The following is a 13,481-nucleotide window of genomic DNA, read 5'->3' as shown; positions in this document are numbered from 1 at the left end:
TCCTTCTCAACCTGCTTCCTTTTGTCTCATTTTGAGAATGGGAGAAATAAGAACCACCCCAAACCCACACCATTTGGAGAAACTTATTTATTTTGAGACCAACGTGAAATAAGTAGAAAGTCCCTTGAGCCCTGTGATAGAAGACTTTTTTTTTTCTGAAAGTTATAAATGGGTGTTATAATGGAAAATGCTTTCAAACCTTAACCAGAGCATGCACTATAAATAAGAGGGAAGCGGAAGATTAATAAATCTGATAAAGCTGAGAAGGAAGAAAACTTAAAACAAGCTGTGAGGACTGTCCCTTAGCGCTAGTGTTAATACAGCCCTGAGTATATATAGGAAAATCAAAGGCTTGCAGAAGGCAGCTAAGTCATAGCTATTAATGTGTGCTTAACTCTCTTGCCTGGGAGATTTTATTAAATGCAGCAGCCAAGGAAATTGACCTCACTTTTTTTTTTTTTTTCCTTTTTTGGGTTGGATCCTTGCTCGCGCCACATAAATGAATAGAGCTGACAATTTACTGGTTCATCAATGAAACAATATTACATTATGAAGATGTAAGGAAAAAATTCTACGCTAACATTGTTGCAGTTTGAAAGGTAAGCTGTTCCCTAAAAAATTAGGAGACGTGAATGATCCTTTATAGCCACAGAACATAATGCCACGTGATACACACTAAAGAGTTAAGTGGCCTCTTCACATCTTTGTCCCTGTGGTCCTGGCAAGGATTTCATTAGTATGTGAAGAGTCACCCATATTTCCCTCATTCTGTCTTTTAAAATGCAAGAACATTGTTTTCAAGCTTTTCACAGGTTTTGTTTTATGGGATATTCAGACAAGTGAGACTTTAAGCAGTGCGTGTTGCAATGATATCATGGTTCTTTTTGAAAAGTTTTGCTGTGTTTCTGCTGATTCCCTGTATTGGCCATTAAGCTGCAGCTGCCAGGGTCAGATCATTTCTTACTTTTTCTGTTTTGGCATTCGCGAGAGCTTCAAGCGTTATCGTTCTCTTGGTCTTGTCCTGTACTTAAGATAGGAAGCCTTCTCAAGTCTGCCTTCTGTGAACTCAGTAGAGTACTTGCATGCTCTCAGGTACCAGTTGGATGCCTAGTTCTTTCCAAATATATCTAGATGTCAAGTCTTCTTCACTCTGTTTTTGAAGGAAAACCATGTAATGCCTACTTTTCTATACTTTCATCAGTTACTCAATTGGTCCTGGATCCGTGAACCCTGCGGAGAAGGCAGTGGCACCCCACTCCAGTGTTCTTGCCTGGAAGATCCCAGGGATGCAGGAGCCTGGTGGGCTGCAGTCCATGGGGCTGAAGAGTCGGACATGACTGAGCAACTTCACTTTCACTTTTCACTTTGCTGCATTGGAGAAGGCAATGGCAACCCACTCCAGTGTTCTTGCCTGGAGAATCCCAGGGACGGGGGTGCCTGGTGGACTGCCGTCTATGGGGTTGCACAGAGTCAGCCACGACTGACGCAACTTAGCAGCAGCATCCATGAACCCTGTGGTGATGACTTATGAGGAGCATAGTATGGAGGGGTTCTTAAACTGGAAAGGGTCTGTATTTCCATCAGACGCTCACACAGGTTCACAACTCAGGAAAGGAGGCAAACCATTGCTGTGCATGGTTCTCCAAGGTGGGATCAGTGAGTCATCCGGTACCCATCCTCCACCCCCCACCCCACCTCCCCAACCTCCTGGGCAGAGCAAGGATGCTGGAAACCATGCTTTCCATCCTGCCTGGTATTGAACCCTCTAGAGTCATTGGATTATCTGAACAGCATTCAACAGATTTCTGCTTCCGTGTAGAAAATGGCCTTCAGAACTGAATTACCTTTTTCATAGCACCCAAGCTGCTTCATTTGCAGCGTGATTTAGGCAATGGGAGAATACACTTCCATGTGTGAAGTGGGTTGAAATGAATCTGATATTCTCTGTGTTCCTTCAGCTCCAACAATCATGAATTGCAGTTCTGGCCCCAGATCATTCAGTTACATGTTTCTGGGATGTTATCTGTTGTTTTGGGTAACAACAATTTAGTTTTAATTATTGGTGATACTTCAATCTGTGTTTCTTCAAAACTGTAGGTATGCCCTGCTGTAAGAAAACTGCATGTGGCTTCAAATGCATGCTGACGGTGTCTTTGCCTGAAGGGACGAGTATCTGCACTCTCAAAATAGCTTGGCTTTATAAAATAATTTATCACGAGATTCCTTTAAATAACTAACTCTCTTAGAGCATTTAAAATATGATTTGATTTGAAAAAAATCAATGTCCACTCACTCAACTTTTCAGGAATGTACCTGCTTTGTAATGCGAGGCAGGAGAAGGGGAAAAATCAAGCAACAGGGAATGAGGGTCTTAAGTGAGCTGAGGAGGAATTAATTTTAATTTAGAGAAGAATTTGCCTTTCTAGAGTTTCCCAGGGAAAACACCTTCACCTTTATCACCTCCAAAGTACATAAGGGGGAAAAAAAAGCAGGTCAATTTGAGTTTGGAAAAGATAAATCTATTTCTTCGCCGGGTCGCGGTGTGCATTATGCATGTGTGTTAAAGTGAGGTTTGCTTTGATCCTGACTATTAAAAGTTTATTTTTAAACTCAGACTGGGCAGAAATCCAGCGATGCTCTTACCCCCTGCAGTACATCCTGGTTTCAGGTCCCCAGCCTGGCGGAATGCAACTAAGCAGCAGGAAATAGTTGAAATGTGTGGAGACTTGATGGGTGCTGAGGGGTTTTTTTTTTCCCCCTTCTTCCCCTCCATTTTTGAAATTCAAATTGAATGCAATTTTCAGCTCATTTGAGCCAGAATATACTGTGGCTGAGCTTCAGTGGCTCTTAAATTCAAACTCACAGGAGAAAACAGATATCATCTGTCACAGAGGGTGGGAGAGAGGACACTCCTGCATTTTATTCATGGAAGACGCAGCTCTGGTAACTAATTCAAACCCTTCTGACTAATCGACTCATCATTCACCAGCAAACTTATCAACTAATCAATGAAACCTTGAAGACACCCATCTTATGAGGTCTGGGAGCAGTTTCCCCCTCCCCGTGAAGAAGATAATTGTCCAAGTCTATTTTTGTATCATTGGTATTTTAATACCTTTTTTTTTTTTTTTTTTGCAAACTGAGACAGACCATCATGGCAATCTTTTTTGCTGCCCTTCCTGACTATTTTTATTGTTTCCATCGTTAATGCCTTTGTCAATGCTCTTTATTTATGACAGAATTAGCAGAAAGCTTACTGCTGGCAAAGTGGGGTCCAAATTTTGAGAGTTTTTTTTTCTTTACTAAACAGACTGTCTTGGGGCAAATATAAGTGCCAATGAAAGAGAAAGATTTACTTATTTACAAGGTGACTGTTTCAGGATGGCTTGAGAATGCCTTTCCTGAAGTTTCCCTGGGTATCTGCCGAAGGAATCCATGTAGACTTGGATGCAGGATAATCTGAGATCTCTCCTTCAGAAAATGATGTGATAGGGCAATTCTCATTCTCAAAGGTAGCTTTTCTGCTTTATCGCTGGTGCTTATCTTGGACTATTTTAGTGTGAGCCAAAATTTCCATGCAAACATGAAGGCCATTAGCTTTCTCTTGCTTTTGTTGTTATTGTTGTTGTTGAAGTTCGTGAGAGACAAGTTAATTGTGATGTTATTTCAAAATAAGTAGGAATAAAACAATTTGATCTTGCAATACTGTCATTTCTAATGGAGTTAGTTCGTAGCCATCACACCTGGTGTTTAAAAACGCTCTTGCAGTAAGTGTATGATCATGCCACATATGTTTATGCGCATGTCTGTGTGCAGGCATGTATGTGTGTGTGTGCATTTACAGGTCTCCAAGGCTTCCAAGAATGTGACAGCAGGAATTTCCAGTCATTTTTACATTAATAAAGGCATCCACCACTTTACCTTGTTAGTAGTAATGGGCTTATGCTTTAGGTTTCTGTTGGAAGAAGTTTCACTGCCTTTATAAGAAAGAATATCCTGATGTAACCTGTTTTCTCACTATTATATCCAAATATAACTACCCGGACTGTACTGTTATTTCTTTCTATAAAGAAACCAAAACCCTACCTTGAAAGATAGCTGACTTTTAAATTCATCAATAGGATTTCTTTTTCCTTCTGGAATATCTGATCTCTTCAATCTACAAGTAATTACTGAGTAGTTACTATGTTTGTTGGGCTAAGATTTGCAAATATAAAATAGTGATTCTCTAACCTAAGAGATAGACATTGGAACTGAAATTTCAGCATCCTTTGGCTGGGCGAAGGAGAGGCTTGTAAAGGTACCTAGGTTCTCAAATGATTCTCAAAGATGCAGACCCCTCCTTTTCTGTAGTTGATAATCACTGCTGCTGTTGCTAAGTCACTTCAGTCGTGTCCGACTCTGTGCAACCCCATAGACGGCAGCCCACCAGGCTCCCCTGTCCCTGGGATTCTCCAGGCAAGAACACTGAAGTGGGTTGCCACTTCCTTCTCCAATGCATGAAAGTGAAAAGGGAAAGTGAAGTTGCTCAGTTGTGTCTGACTCTTAGCGACCCCATGGACTGCAGCCTACCAGGCTGCTCCACCCATGGGATTTTCCAGGCAAGAGTACTGGAGTCGGGTGCCATTGCCTTCTCCTGATAATCACTAGTGTAAAACAAATATGATCTAATTTGGAGGTGGGAGAAAGGCTAATATGCAAAATAGTTTAAAAAAAAGGTAATAAAACATGCATGCTGGGATGCTAAATATAATTAATATCCCTTAAAAATGCTTAATGTCATTGGGCAAAGGAGGACCAGTGGGATGCTGTCATCCTGTACTCTAGGATGGGTAGCCCAAGGGTCAGGGGAGGAGGCAAGGAGAACCAGTTCAGGAAGACAAAGCTGGAGTCAATGGGAGGATGCTTGGGGTTGGGGAGCGGGGTGTTACATGGTGTTCTAGAGCCATCTCAACCCAAGAGAGTCAAGCATTAAATTTCTAGGAATTTTGTAAGCCAGCTTTTGTGAAATATTATGAAGAATTAAATTATATAAACTTAAAGTAAGTCAGTGATCTTAAAAACAAAAGTAATAAATAGAACTTATTGCTTCCTAATAATTTCCCCCCATAGATCGCTATTTTCTATGCTCTTGAGGTCTGCCTGTTGTATTTGAACTATGGAAATACTATCTAATGGTGCCTATTTCTTCCTAACTACATACTCCATGATGCCGTGTTGGCGGCTTGAAATCAGCCAGGATGGGAACATTTATATTGGTGAATGATAAAAATTGGGGGGCTTTTTTACTCATTTGAGAGCCAGTTCTTAAAATTCCCTGGGCAGACACTGGATTTGGGGATGGAGCTAAAGAACTGGGAAATGTTGAATGAAAAAAAAGTCAGAAGATTGAGTTGCATAAGGAAAATAGGTTCGTCTTCCTGGAGAGAGGGCATTCAGGTAGGCAGAGGGTTTACAGTTGATTTAGAAATCTTTGGGAACTATTGAATATCTTTAAGAGTTTTTATTATTATTATTATGGGCTTCTCTGGTGGCTCAGATGGTAAAGAATCTGCCTGCAGAACAGGAGACCCAGGTTTAATCCTTGAGTGGGACGATCTCCTGGAGAAGGGAATGGCTACCTACATCAGTTTTATTGCCTGGAGAATTCCATGGACAGAGGAGCTTGGTGGATGTTCACTATGGGAAATTTGGAAAATAGAATAATAACTTGTATTTCCATAATGCTTTCTAGAGCACTTTTGAGTGCTTTAAATAGAATAAATCATGAAATCTTGTTTACAGCCTCATAAAATAGTTGGTATTATCCCATTTTAAACACAGGGAAATTGAAGTACAGAGACATTGAAAAGTTTGGCTGTGTAGAGGAGATCTGACTGGAGAGCAGGCCGTCCCACTCTGGGGCTTCCTTGGTGGCTCAGTGGTAAAGAACCCGCCTGCCAGTACAGGAGATGCAGACTTGATCCCTGGGTCGGGAAGATGCCCTGGAGAAGGAAATGGAAACCCACACCAGTATTCTTGCCTGGGAAATCCAGTGTACAGAGGAGCCTGGCGGGCCACAGTCCATGGGGTCACAAAAGAGCTGGACATGACTGAGTGGCTCAACAGGTCCTGCTTTGGCGTTTGCCATGCTATTCTGACACTCGGTGGAGAAAATGACAGCCAGCTTAACCCCGCCACCTGGAGAATCTGAGAAACTGAACCAAGAGTGGGATCATTTAGGAGGGAGATGGAGACTCTTTCGGTTGCAGACAGGGTTTGAGTTGTAGGGAATCAAAAACATGAGGCTCCCATAGCAAATCAGCCTGGAAAATCAATGGTGCCCGATTCAGAGACAGACAATACCTGGATGTGGTCTCGAGGAAAGGCGAATCATCACAGGCTTAAGCAGAGAGAGGAGTCTTAGGGAGAATTAAACTTTAGAAAAAAAAACATGCAAACAGAAAAAGAGGCAGTGAATGAGAGAATGAGCAAGCGGAAAGAGGGGGGGAGGACAGGAGGCATAAAAGCCAGTGTCAGGAAGATAAGGAGAGTTTGGGGAGGAAGGAGCTGATTCACAATGCCAAGGGCTTCAGTGAGACTTTATAATGGTAATGGAATAATTTGTTGTCAAAACTGAATTGCTTTACATGTGAAGGGGTGTGGGGGCTATTAATTTGGGGTTGCCCCAAAAGTTTGTTTGGGTTTCCCATGAGATGTGTGATGCCTTCAGATGCACAAAACTGGCAGATTTCTAAGAGTTCGTGATAATGGGGAATGGAACCTCTTTAACCAGCATTTACTAAGCATCTTCCATGAGGACTGCTAAGGGCTGAGGATAAAGAGACATATGGCAAAGTCACAAAGTGTTTTGTGAAGGGAAAAAAAGACAGAAGCACAATCATCTTTTGCCACGCACACCCAGCAGTCACTCTTCACAGTTTTTTTAATAGCTTTTTCTACAAATTCTAATATTTGTTGAAATTCTGATCTAACTAGTTTCATTTTCAACTCAACCATGTGACATATAGGTCTGAAGTTTACTTAACATATCTTCTCTTTAACAAGTATGTGTTTATTAAAGGTACCCCTTAGATGGACATACCATAACATATATAACCCTTCTCTTAGTGATACGCAGTCAACCCTTTTACTTTTTTGAGTTTTCAGTATTGCTATGTAATTTGTTTTTTATTCTTGTGCTTTTATTCCTGTGGGATAGATATCTAGAATAGGATTACTGAGGCACAGTATATCTGCATTTTCAGTTTTATAAGAAACTGTCAGTGGATCGTTAGAAAGTTACATAAATTATACATATAAAACGTATGTGTTATAAACCAATATAAACATTGTATAAGTTAACACATCTACCAACATTGTACGACTATCAATTTCCCAGTTAGCCACGGTTCTATCAGACTTCCAATGTTTTTGCCAATTTGCTGTTGAGAAGTGGTGTTTTAGAGTCATTTCAATCTACATTTTAAAAATTGTGAATGAAGCTAAGCATCTGTTGTGATGTTTATTGGTCATTTATATCTTTTTTTAGTGAATTTGCGTTTTCAGATTCTCTTGGCAATTATTTGTATTGAAATCATCATCATTTTCCTTATTTGTTATCACTGTTTTCACACTAAGAATATTAAGCCCCGTTTCTCTTAAATGTGTTGCAGAAATCTCTGTTTTATTTTACTTTTGGTTCTCTTTTGTTAGGAGAAGTAGTTGAATATGTTTATTTTGATTTTGGGTGTGGGTGGCTTCATGTTTTCTCTTCTAACTTAGATTGGATCCCTCCCCAAAACAAAGAAAAACAGTATTTCTTTTATTCTTAATCTTCTTAGAAAATCTTTTTATTTTGTATTGAGGTATAGCCAATTAACACTGTTGTGATCATTTCAGGTGAACAGGGAAGGGACTCAGCGATACATGTACATGAATGCATTCTCCCCCAAACTCCCCTCCCATCCAGGCTGCCACATATCATTGAGCAGAGGTCCCCATGCTGTGCCGTAGGACCTTGTTGGTGATCCATTTTAAACGCAGCAGTATGTATGTGTCCATTCCCAACTCCCTTCCCCCCATCCTTCCCTTGAGCCTGTGTTCATAAACCAGTGAGGAAGACAGCTGCAGAAAATGGGTATTTCCATGTTACCTGCTTGGGGCTCTGAGGGATAACCGAGCGCTGTGGGTCCCCAGAGGCGGCTTCTTAGAATGCTGGCAGAGGAGAGGGAGGGGTGTGTCTGGGCTTCCCAAGGGGTTGACATCTGAGCTGAACCCTTAAGGTTGAGGCCGTGGAGGTAGGGAGGGTTTCCAGCTGAGGGAAATGGCAAGTCAAAGAGACTTGAAAACTTTGAAAAGTCAGGAGGCTTTACAAAGCAAGGAAAGAGAAGCCCCCGTGGTTTCTCAGGGTGGGTCAAGGGAAAGTGTTTTTAATATGAGGGGAAAATGATTTTTCTTAATTCTTTAAAATTTCCACCCACACACACACAAATGATTATTACTTTTATGAGAAATAAGGAATTTTAAGCTGAAGGAAGCTCTAAGAATTGGATTAAACAAAGTAAATAATAAATGAATAAAGATAAGAAGCCCCTCCCCACAGAAGTATTAGGGATTGGAATCAGTGTGCCTTACTTTGGGACCAGCTGGTGACACGTTCCTCCTAGCTGAATGTGACCTTCAACCTCTCAACTTTCAAGCCTCACTGAGGGCCACTCTAGAATAGAAACTGAAGTCGCTCAGTCGTGTCTGACTCTTAGCGACCCCACGGACTGTAGCCCACCAGGCTCCTCCGTCCTTGAGATTTTCCAGGTAAGAATACTGGAGTGAGGTGCCATTTCCTTCTTCAAAATACCATCCTGTTATCTGTAACAAGGTCCTTCCTGCCTTACTGGGCAGATGAAACCTCCACGCATTATCACACCACTTATTTCTAGCTCCATTGCACCATTGTGTTCTTCTGATCTTCACATTAAAAGGCATAAGTGCATTTCACAATATATACAAAACTCAAGTCATTGTGTTGTGTTCCTGGAACTAGTGCAATGTTCCATTATCAAGGATATCTCAAGAAAAAAAAAGAAAAGTATAACTATTTGTATCCTCCACCCACATGCTTCACACTTGCAGTTCCTTCTGCTTGGGATGCCCCATATCATTCTGTCAGGCCTACCAGGATCACACCTATTCTTAAAGGCTCAGCCTAAACTTCACCTCCTTCCTTCAGCCTTCCCTGATCTCTTCTGCTAGAAAAGCCCTGGATGTGGAAATGTACACTGGGACCATTTAAGACTCATCCTAAAACAACAAAGTGTTTCAGTTGCGTCCAACTCTTTGTGATCCCATGGACCATAGCCCGCCAGGGTCCTCTGTCCACGGGGATTCTCCAGGCAAGAATACTGGAGTGGGTTGCCATGCCAGAGGGATCTTCCCGACTGAGGGATCCAACCCGAGTCTCCTGCATTGGCAGGCGGGTTCTTTACCACTGAGCTACCTGGGAAGCCCCATGTAAATATAGTTTTAAATATAGATAAAACTTGCAGAAAGGCAAGAACCATGTCTTACTCTTCTTGGCAGTTCTCAGGCCTTTAACACAGTGAAGTTTCAGTTTCATCCTCCTTTAAAAAAGGCCAAGAAGATCAAGCTCATCTGTACAAACAGACCTGTGGACCACATAAGGCAAGGACGGATGAGGGGTAAGAGTACCTGTGGAATAGTCAGAATGGAAAGTCATTTCCTGAAGACAGGGGTTAGGAGCTTGAGGAGAGAGTTATTTTAAAGAAACCTCAGAAGGAAGTGAGGCCGGGAATGCACCGAGGATCCGTAAATGAATCACCTCGTATTCTTGGTGGACGGCCAAGTTGAATTTAGACGGAATGAATGGATAATGAGCCATGTTCGCATCTTCCTTCGCCTCTGGTGACCAAAGAGTGATGTGGATAACAGAAGAGACCTGAGACTATCTGAAGTGGAAAGAAAAGGGGGGAGCAGAGGCTTTCAAGATGCAGGCGAAAAAGAAGGATGCCTGCTCCATGGGAGAAGTGAGTCAGAGAGGTTCTTCAGAAGGGATGTGAGTCAGAAAGGGAGGTTACATAATAAACTTGGCAGCGTGTCTGTGACTGAGGACAGTGGTGAGAACGCCGACCTGGTCTTTGTGAGGAAAGATGTCCAAGGAAGCCATGTGGTGCCTAATAATTTGAGTGAGGTCAGGGTGATATGTGTGGGTGGAGAGTGTTGAGGAGGGTTCTACGGGCAGGGCGTCAGACATGGTTTCTCTGAGGACATTGGGAGGATGAGGGCATCACAGATGAGGCTTGGAAAGAGATCATAGATTTAACACCTTCACAGTTGAATAGCATCTTCAGTTGGGAAGGGAGGTCTGTTGTAATCTTCTCATTTAGCCTTTAGGGGAAAAAAATAAATGCCTAAAATGCTTCATGTCATCTCCCAGACAGACTCGCCGCCTCTGCCACCCTGCCTCCACAGTCCACTCTCTGCCCTGTCTCTCTGTTCTCTCTCTAAACTCCAACCAAGCCAATGTCTGAAGTCTTATGCCATTTCTCATTCATGCCTACAGCTCTCTCGGTCTGGAATAGCCTTTTTCTTTGCCTAACTCCTTTAAAACCATAGGTCTCAGCTTAAAAACAGTCTTAAAGCATCCTCCGTCCCCCCACCCCCACACACTAGTTTGAAAGGCCTTCCTGACACGCGTCCAAGCATTTCTCTCCTATTTTTAACATTTGTGGGACAAGTTGTTCCTTCTTGACTGTCCCTTTGCTTTTCTAGATTGTGAGTTCTGTTCAGTCACATCTTGTAGGACTGTACCAGCCGCAGAGAAGTTGCCCAGTAAACATCTCCTATGTGAGTGTAGGAAGGAAGAAATGTACATTTAAGGGATATATTTTCACCATCACTTGTTGACCGAGCCTTCCATGCTTCTTCTGAAACTAACTATACTCAAACTTGACTCCAGTGTGACTTGAACATCCCCACGCAGGTCTGGGAAAGCAGGGTTACCGTTCTGCTAGTGTCTTACCCGTTTCTAGCGTACATTTCAGTGACATCAAGTCCATTCACGTTGTTGTGTAGTTATCATCACTACCAATCCCTAAAACTTTTCATCACTTCAAACTCTGTGTTCATTAACATTAATTCTCCATGCCCACCTACCCCTAGCCCCTAGCACGTACCACTCCCCTTTCCAACCCTATGAATTTGGTTACTCTAAGTACTTCGTGTAAGTGGAAGTATATAACATTGCCTGATATATTTCGTTCACCATAATATTTTCAGAGTTTATCCATACTGCAGCATATATCAGAATCTTTTAAAACTGAATAACATTTCATTGTATGTCTGTACCATATTTTGTTGTTCCATTCATTCGTTGATGGACATTTGCATTGTTTTCACAGGAGCATGGTGATACACCCTCCATCACGTAAGCTGGTAGCCTGTGGGATGGTCAGTGGTACAGAGTGTAGTGGATACAAGCAAGGGAGGAAGGATAGATGAAGGAAATTATAATATGCATGGCAGAACCTACAAAAATATCCAAGAACATGGAGATTTAGCCCGGAGGGAGAATAAATGTTTCAGTTGGATCATAGCATCCTTGATAGGAAGAGGGTGTTGGAGATGGATACCACAGGTTTCAAGTGATAGTAAAGTTTGAGAAGTAGGTTTGAGAGAGACTCATTTTTTCCCTTTCCATTGTTATCAAGATAAAAGAACAGAATGAATGCAGAGGGGCAGAAAAGAAGGTTTCCTTTGAAAGGAAAACCTGGGGGAAAGAGGTGAGAGAAGGATGGAAGAAAAAGGGGAATTTGGGCACAGTGTAATGCCTTTCCACAGGGTACAGGGGTAAGATGTAATGGTGGAGGAGAGCAAAGCATGTATTAAATCAAAGCCATCCCACTATCTTCATGAAGGAAGGAGCTCAATGAATATGATCTGTAGTTAATGACAACCTGAAGACAGTGACCCCACAGCCACCATCAGGCACCAATCCCTCATGTTCAACCCAACAAGTTCAGAAATCTTTTCTTGACTTCTCAGTCGCTGGAGAAGAATTATTCATACTCATTCCATCAAAATCCCTCACATGCCTAAATTCTTTCTCAGTTCAAGATCAGAACAGGATTAAACTCTTTTCCCTTAACAACTTCTTAGTTACAGTTTTCTAAGCCTTTAATGCCCTTTGAATTGTCTGTTCTGAGTTCTCTTGGGTTAAAGTACAGTCAGCCCTCTGTATCCATGGGTTTTGCATCTGCAGATTCAGCCAACTGCAGGTAAAAATGTTCCCCCAAATTCCAGGAAGTTCCAAAAAGCAAAACTTGAACTTACTGCTCAAAGGCAACTATTTAAATAGCATTTACTTTGTCTTTCTGTGTATTTGCAATTGTTTGCAGAGCATTTACATTGTATTAGGTATTGTATTAGGTATTATAAGCACTCTAGAGATGATTTAAAGTATATGGGAGGATCTGTGTAGGTCTTATGCAAATATTGGGTTGCTGAAAAAGTCTGTTTGGATTTTTCCATAAGGTGTTATGGAAAAACCCGAACAAACTTTCTGGATAATCAATACTATGCATGTACACACACACACACACACGCACGCACGCACGCACGCACGCACGCACGCACGCACGCACGCATCGTGTCCAACTCTTTCATGACCCTGTGGACTGTAACCCACCAGGCTCCTCTGTCCATGGGATTTCCCAGACAAAAATACTGCAGTGGGGTTGCCATTTCTTTCTGCAGGTAATCTTCCTGACTCAGGGATCAAACTCATGTCTCCTGCATTGTAGGCAGACCCTTTGCCACTGAGCCACCAGGGAAGACCATGCATATATGTGTGTGTGTGTATACACACACACACACACACACACGCCTGGCGCTGGAGCCAATCCTCTGCAAATACTGAGGGGCCGCTGTACCCCAGGGGGAATAGCTGGATTTTTCTTGCATCCCGTTTGAAGCTGGTGTTCTCCTTAATTATCCTCTGGGTCCATGTGATGTTGCCGGTACCCAGTGTAGCTCTGGCCTTACCGTAGAGTGAGAGGGTGCCGTGTTTCTGAAAGCAGCCTGATGAGAAGGGCCCATTATGTGCCATGCCCATCAAGCTCAACCCCTCAGCCTAGAGGCAGAGCAAGGAACTCTCCAAGATGTTGCCGGCTCTGAAACTGTGTTACCTTTCTGGAAGTGTTATTTTTTTTTCCTTCTGCTTCAGAAGCCCACTTTGTTGGTCCATTTCAAGTTGCCTCTGATCTTGAACGGTGGCTTCTCAGCCCCTTGGATCCCTCCTTGGGGAGGTTCTCACTGGTCACTTTGCGGAGGCCCCCTCAGGCCAAGAAAGCCTCCCACACTTTCTCTCCAGTTAACCCTTGCCCTTCAAGGGGGTGAGGGGCCGCCTCCCTTGTAGTCTGTTATTACTTGCAGGTGATTAGCAGGTGGCTTCTAAGTGGAAAGAAACATTGCCGCAGGCACTGCGC

The 13,481-nt window shown here is 42.5% G+C and overlaps 1 protein-coding gene across 27 annotated transcripts in view; it reads left to right on the top strand.

Moving 5' to 3' along the window:
• Nucleotides 1–13,481, top strand: part of ESRRG (estrogen related receptor gamma) — a 696,316-nt gene that overhangs the window by 216,218 nt on the left and 466,617 nt on the right. For 23 of the 27 annotated variants that reach the window (XM_069544591.1, XM_069544604.1, XM_069544586.1 and 20 more), the window contains one exon: nt 508–599. The exons of the other annotated variants lie outside the window; for them this stretch is intronic. The gene's annotated coding sequence lies outside the window, so the exon portion shown is untranslated. The remainder of the gene's footprint in view (nt 1–507; nt 600–13,481) is intronic. 27 annotated transcript variants of the gene reach the window in all.

Source organism: Ovis canadensis, chromosome 12, assembly GCF_042477335.2.
Source record: "Ovis canadensis isolate MfBH-ARS-UI-01 breed Bighorn chromosome 12, ARS-UI_OviCan_v2, whole genome shotgun sequence".
Taxonomy (NCBI): domain Eukaryota; kingdom Metazoa; phylum Chordata; class Mammalia; order Artiodactyla; family Bovidae; genus Ovis; species Ovis canadensis.
This window is presented reverse-complemented; position numbering and strand designations above follow the sequence as displayed.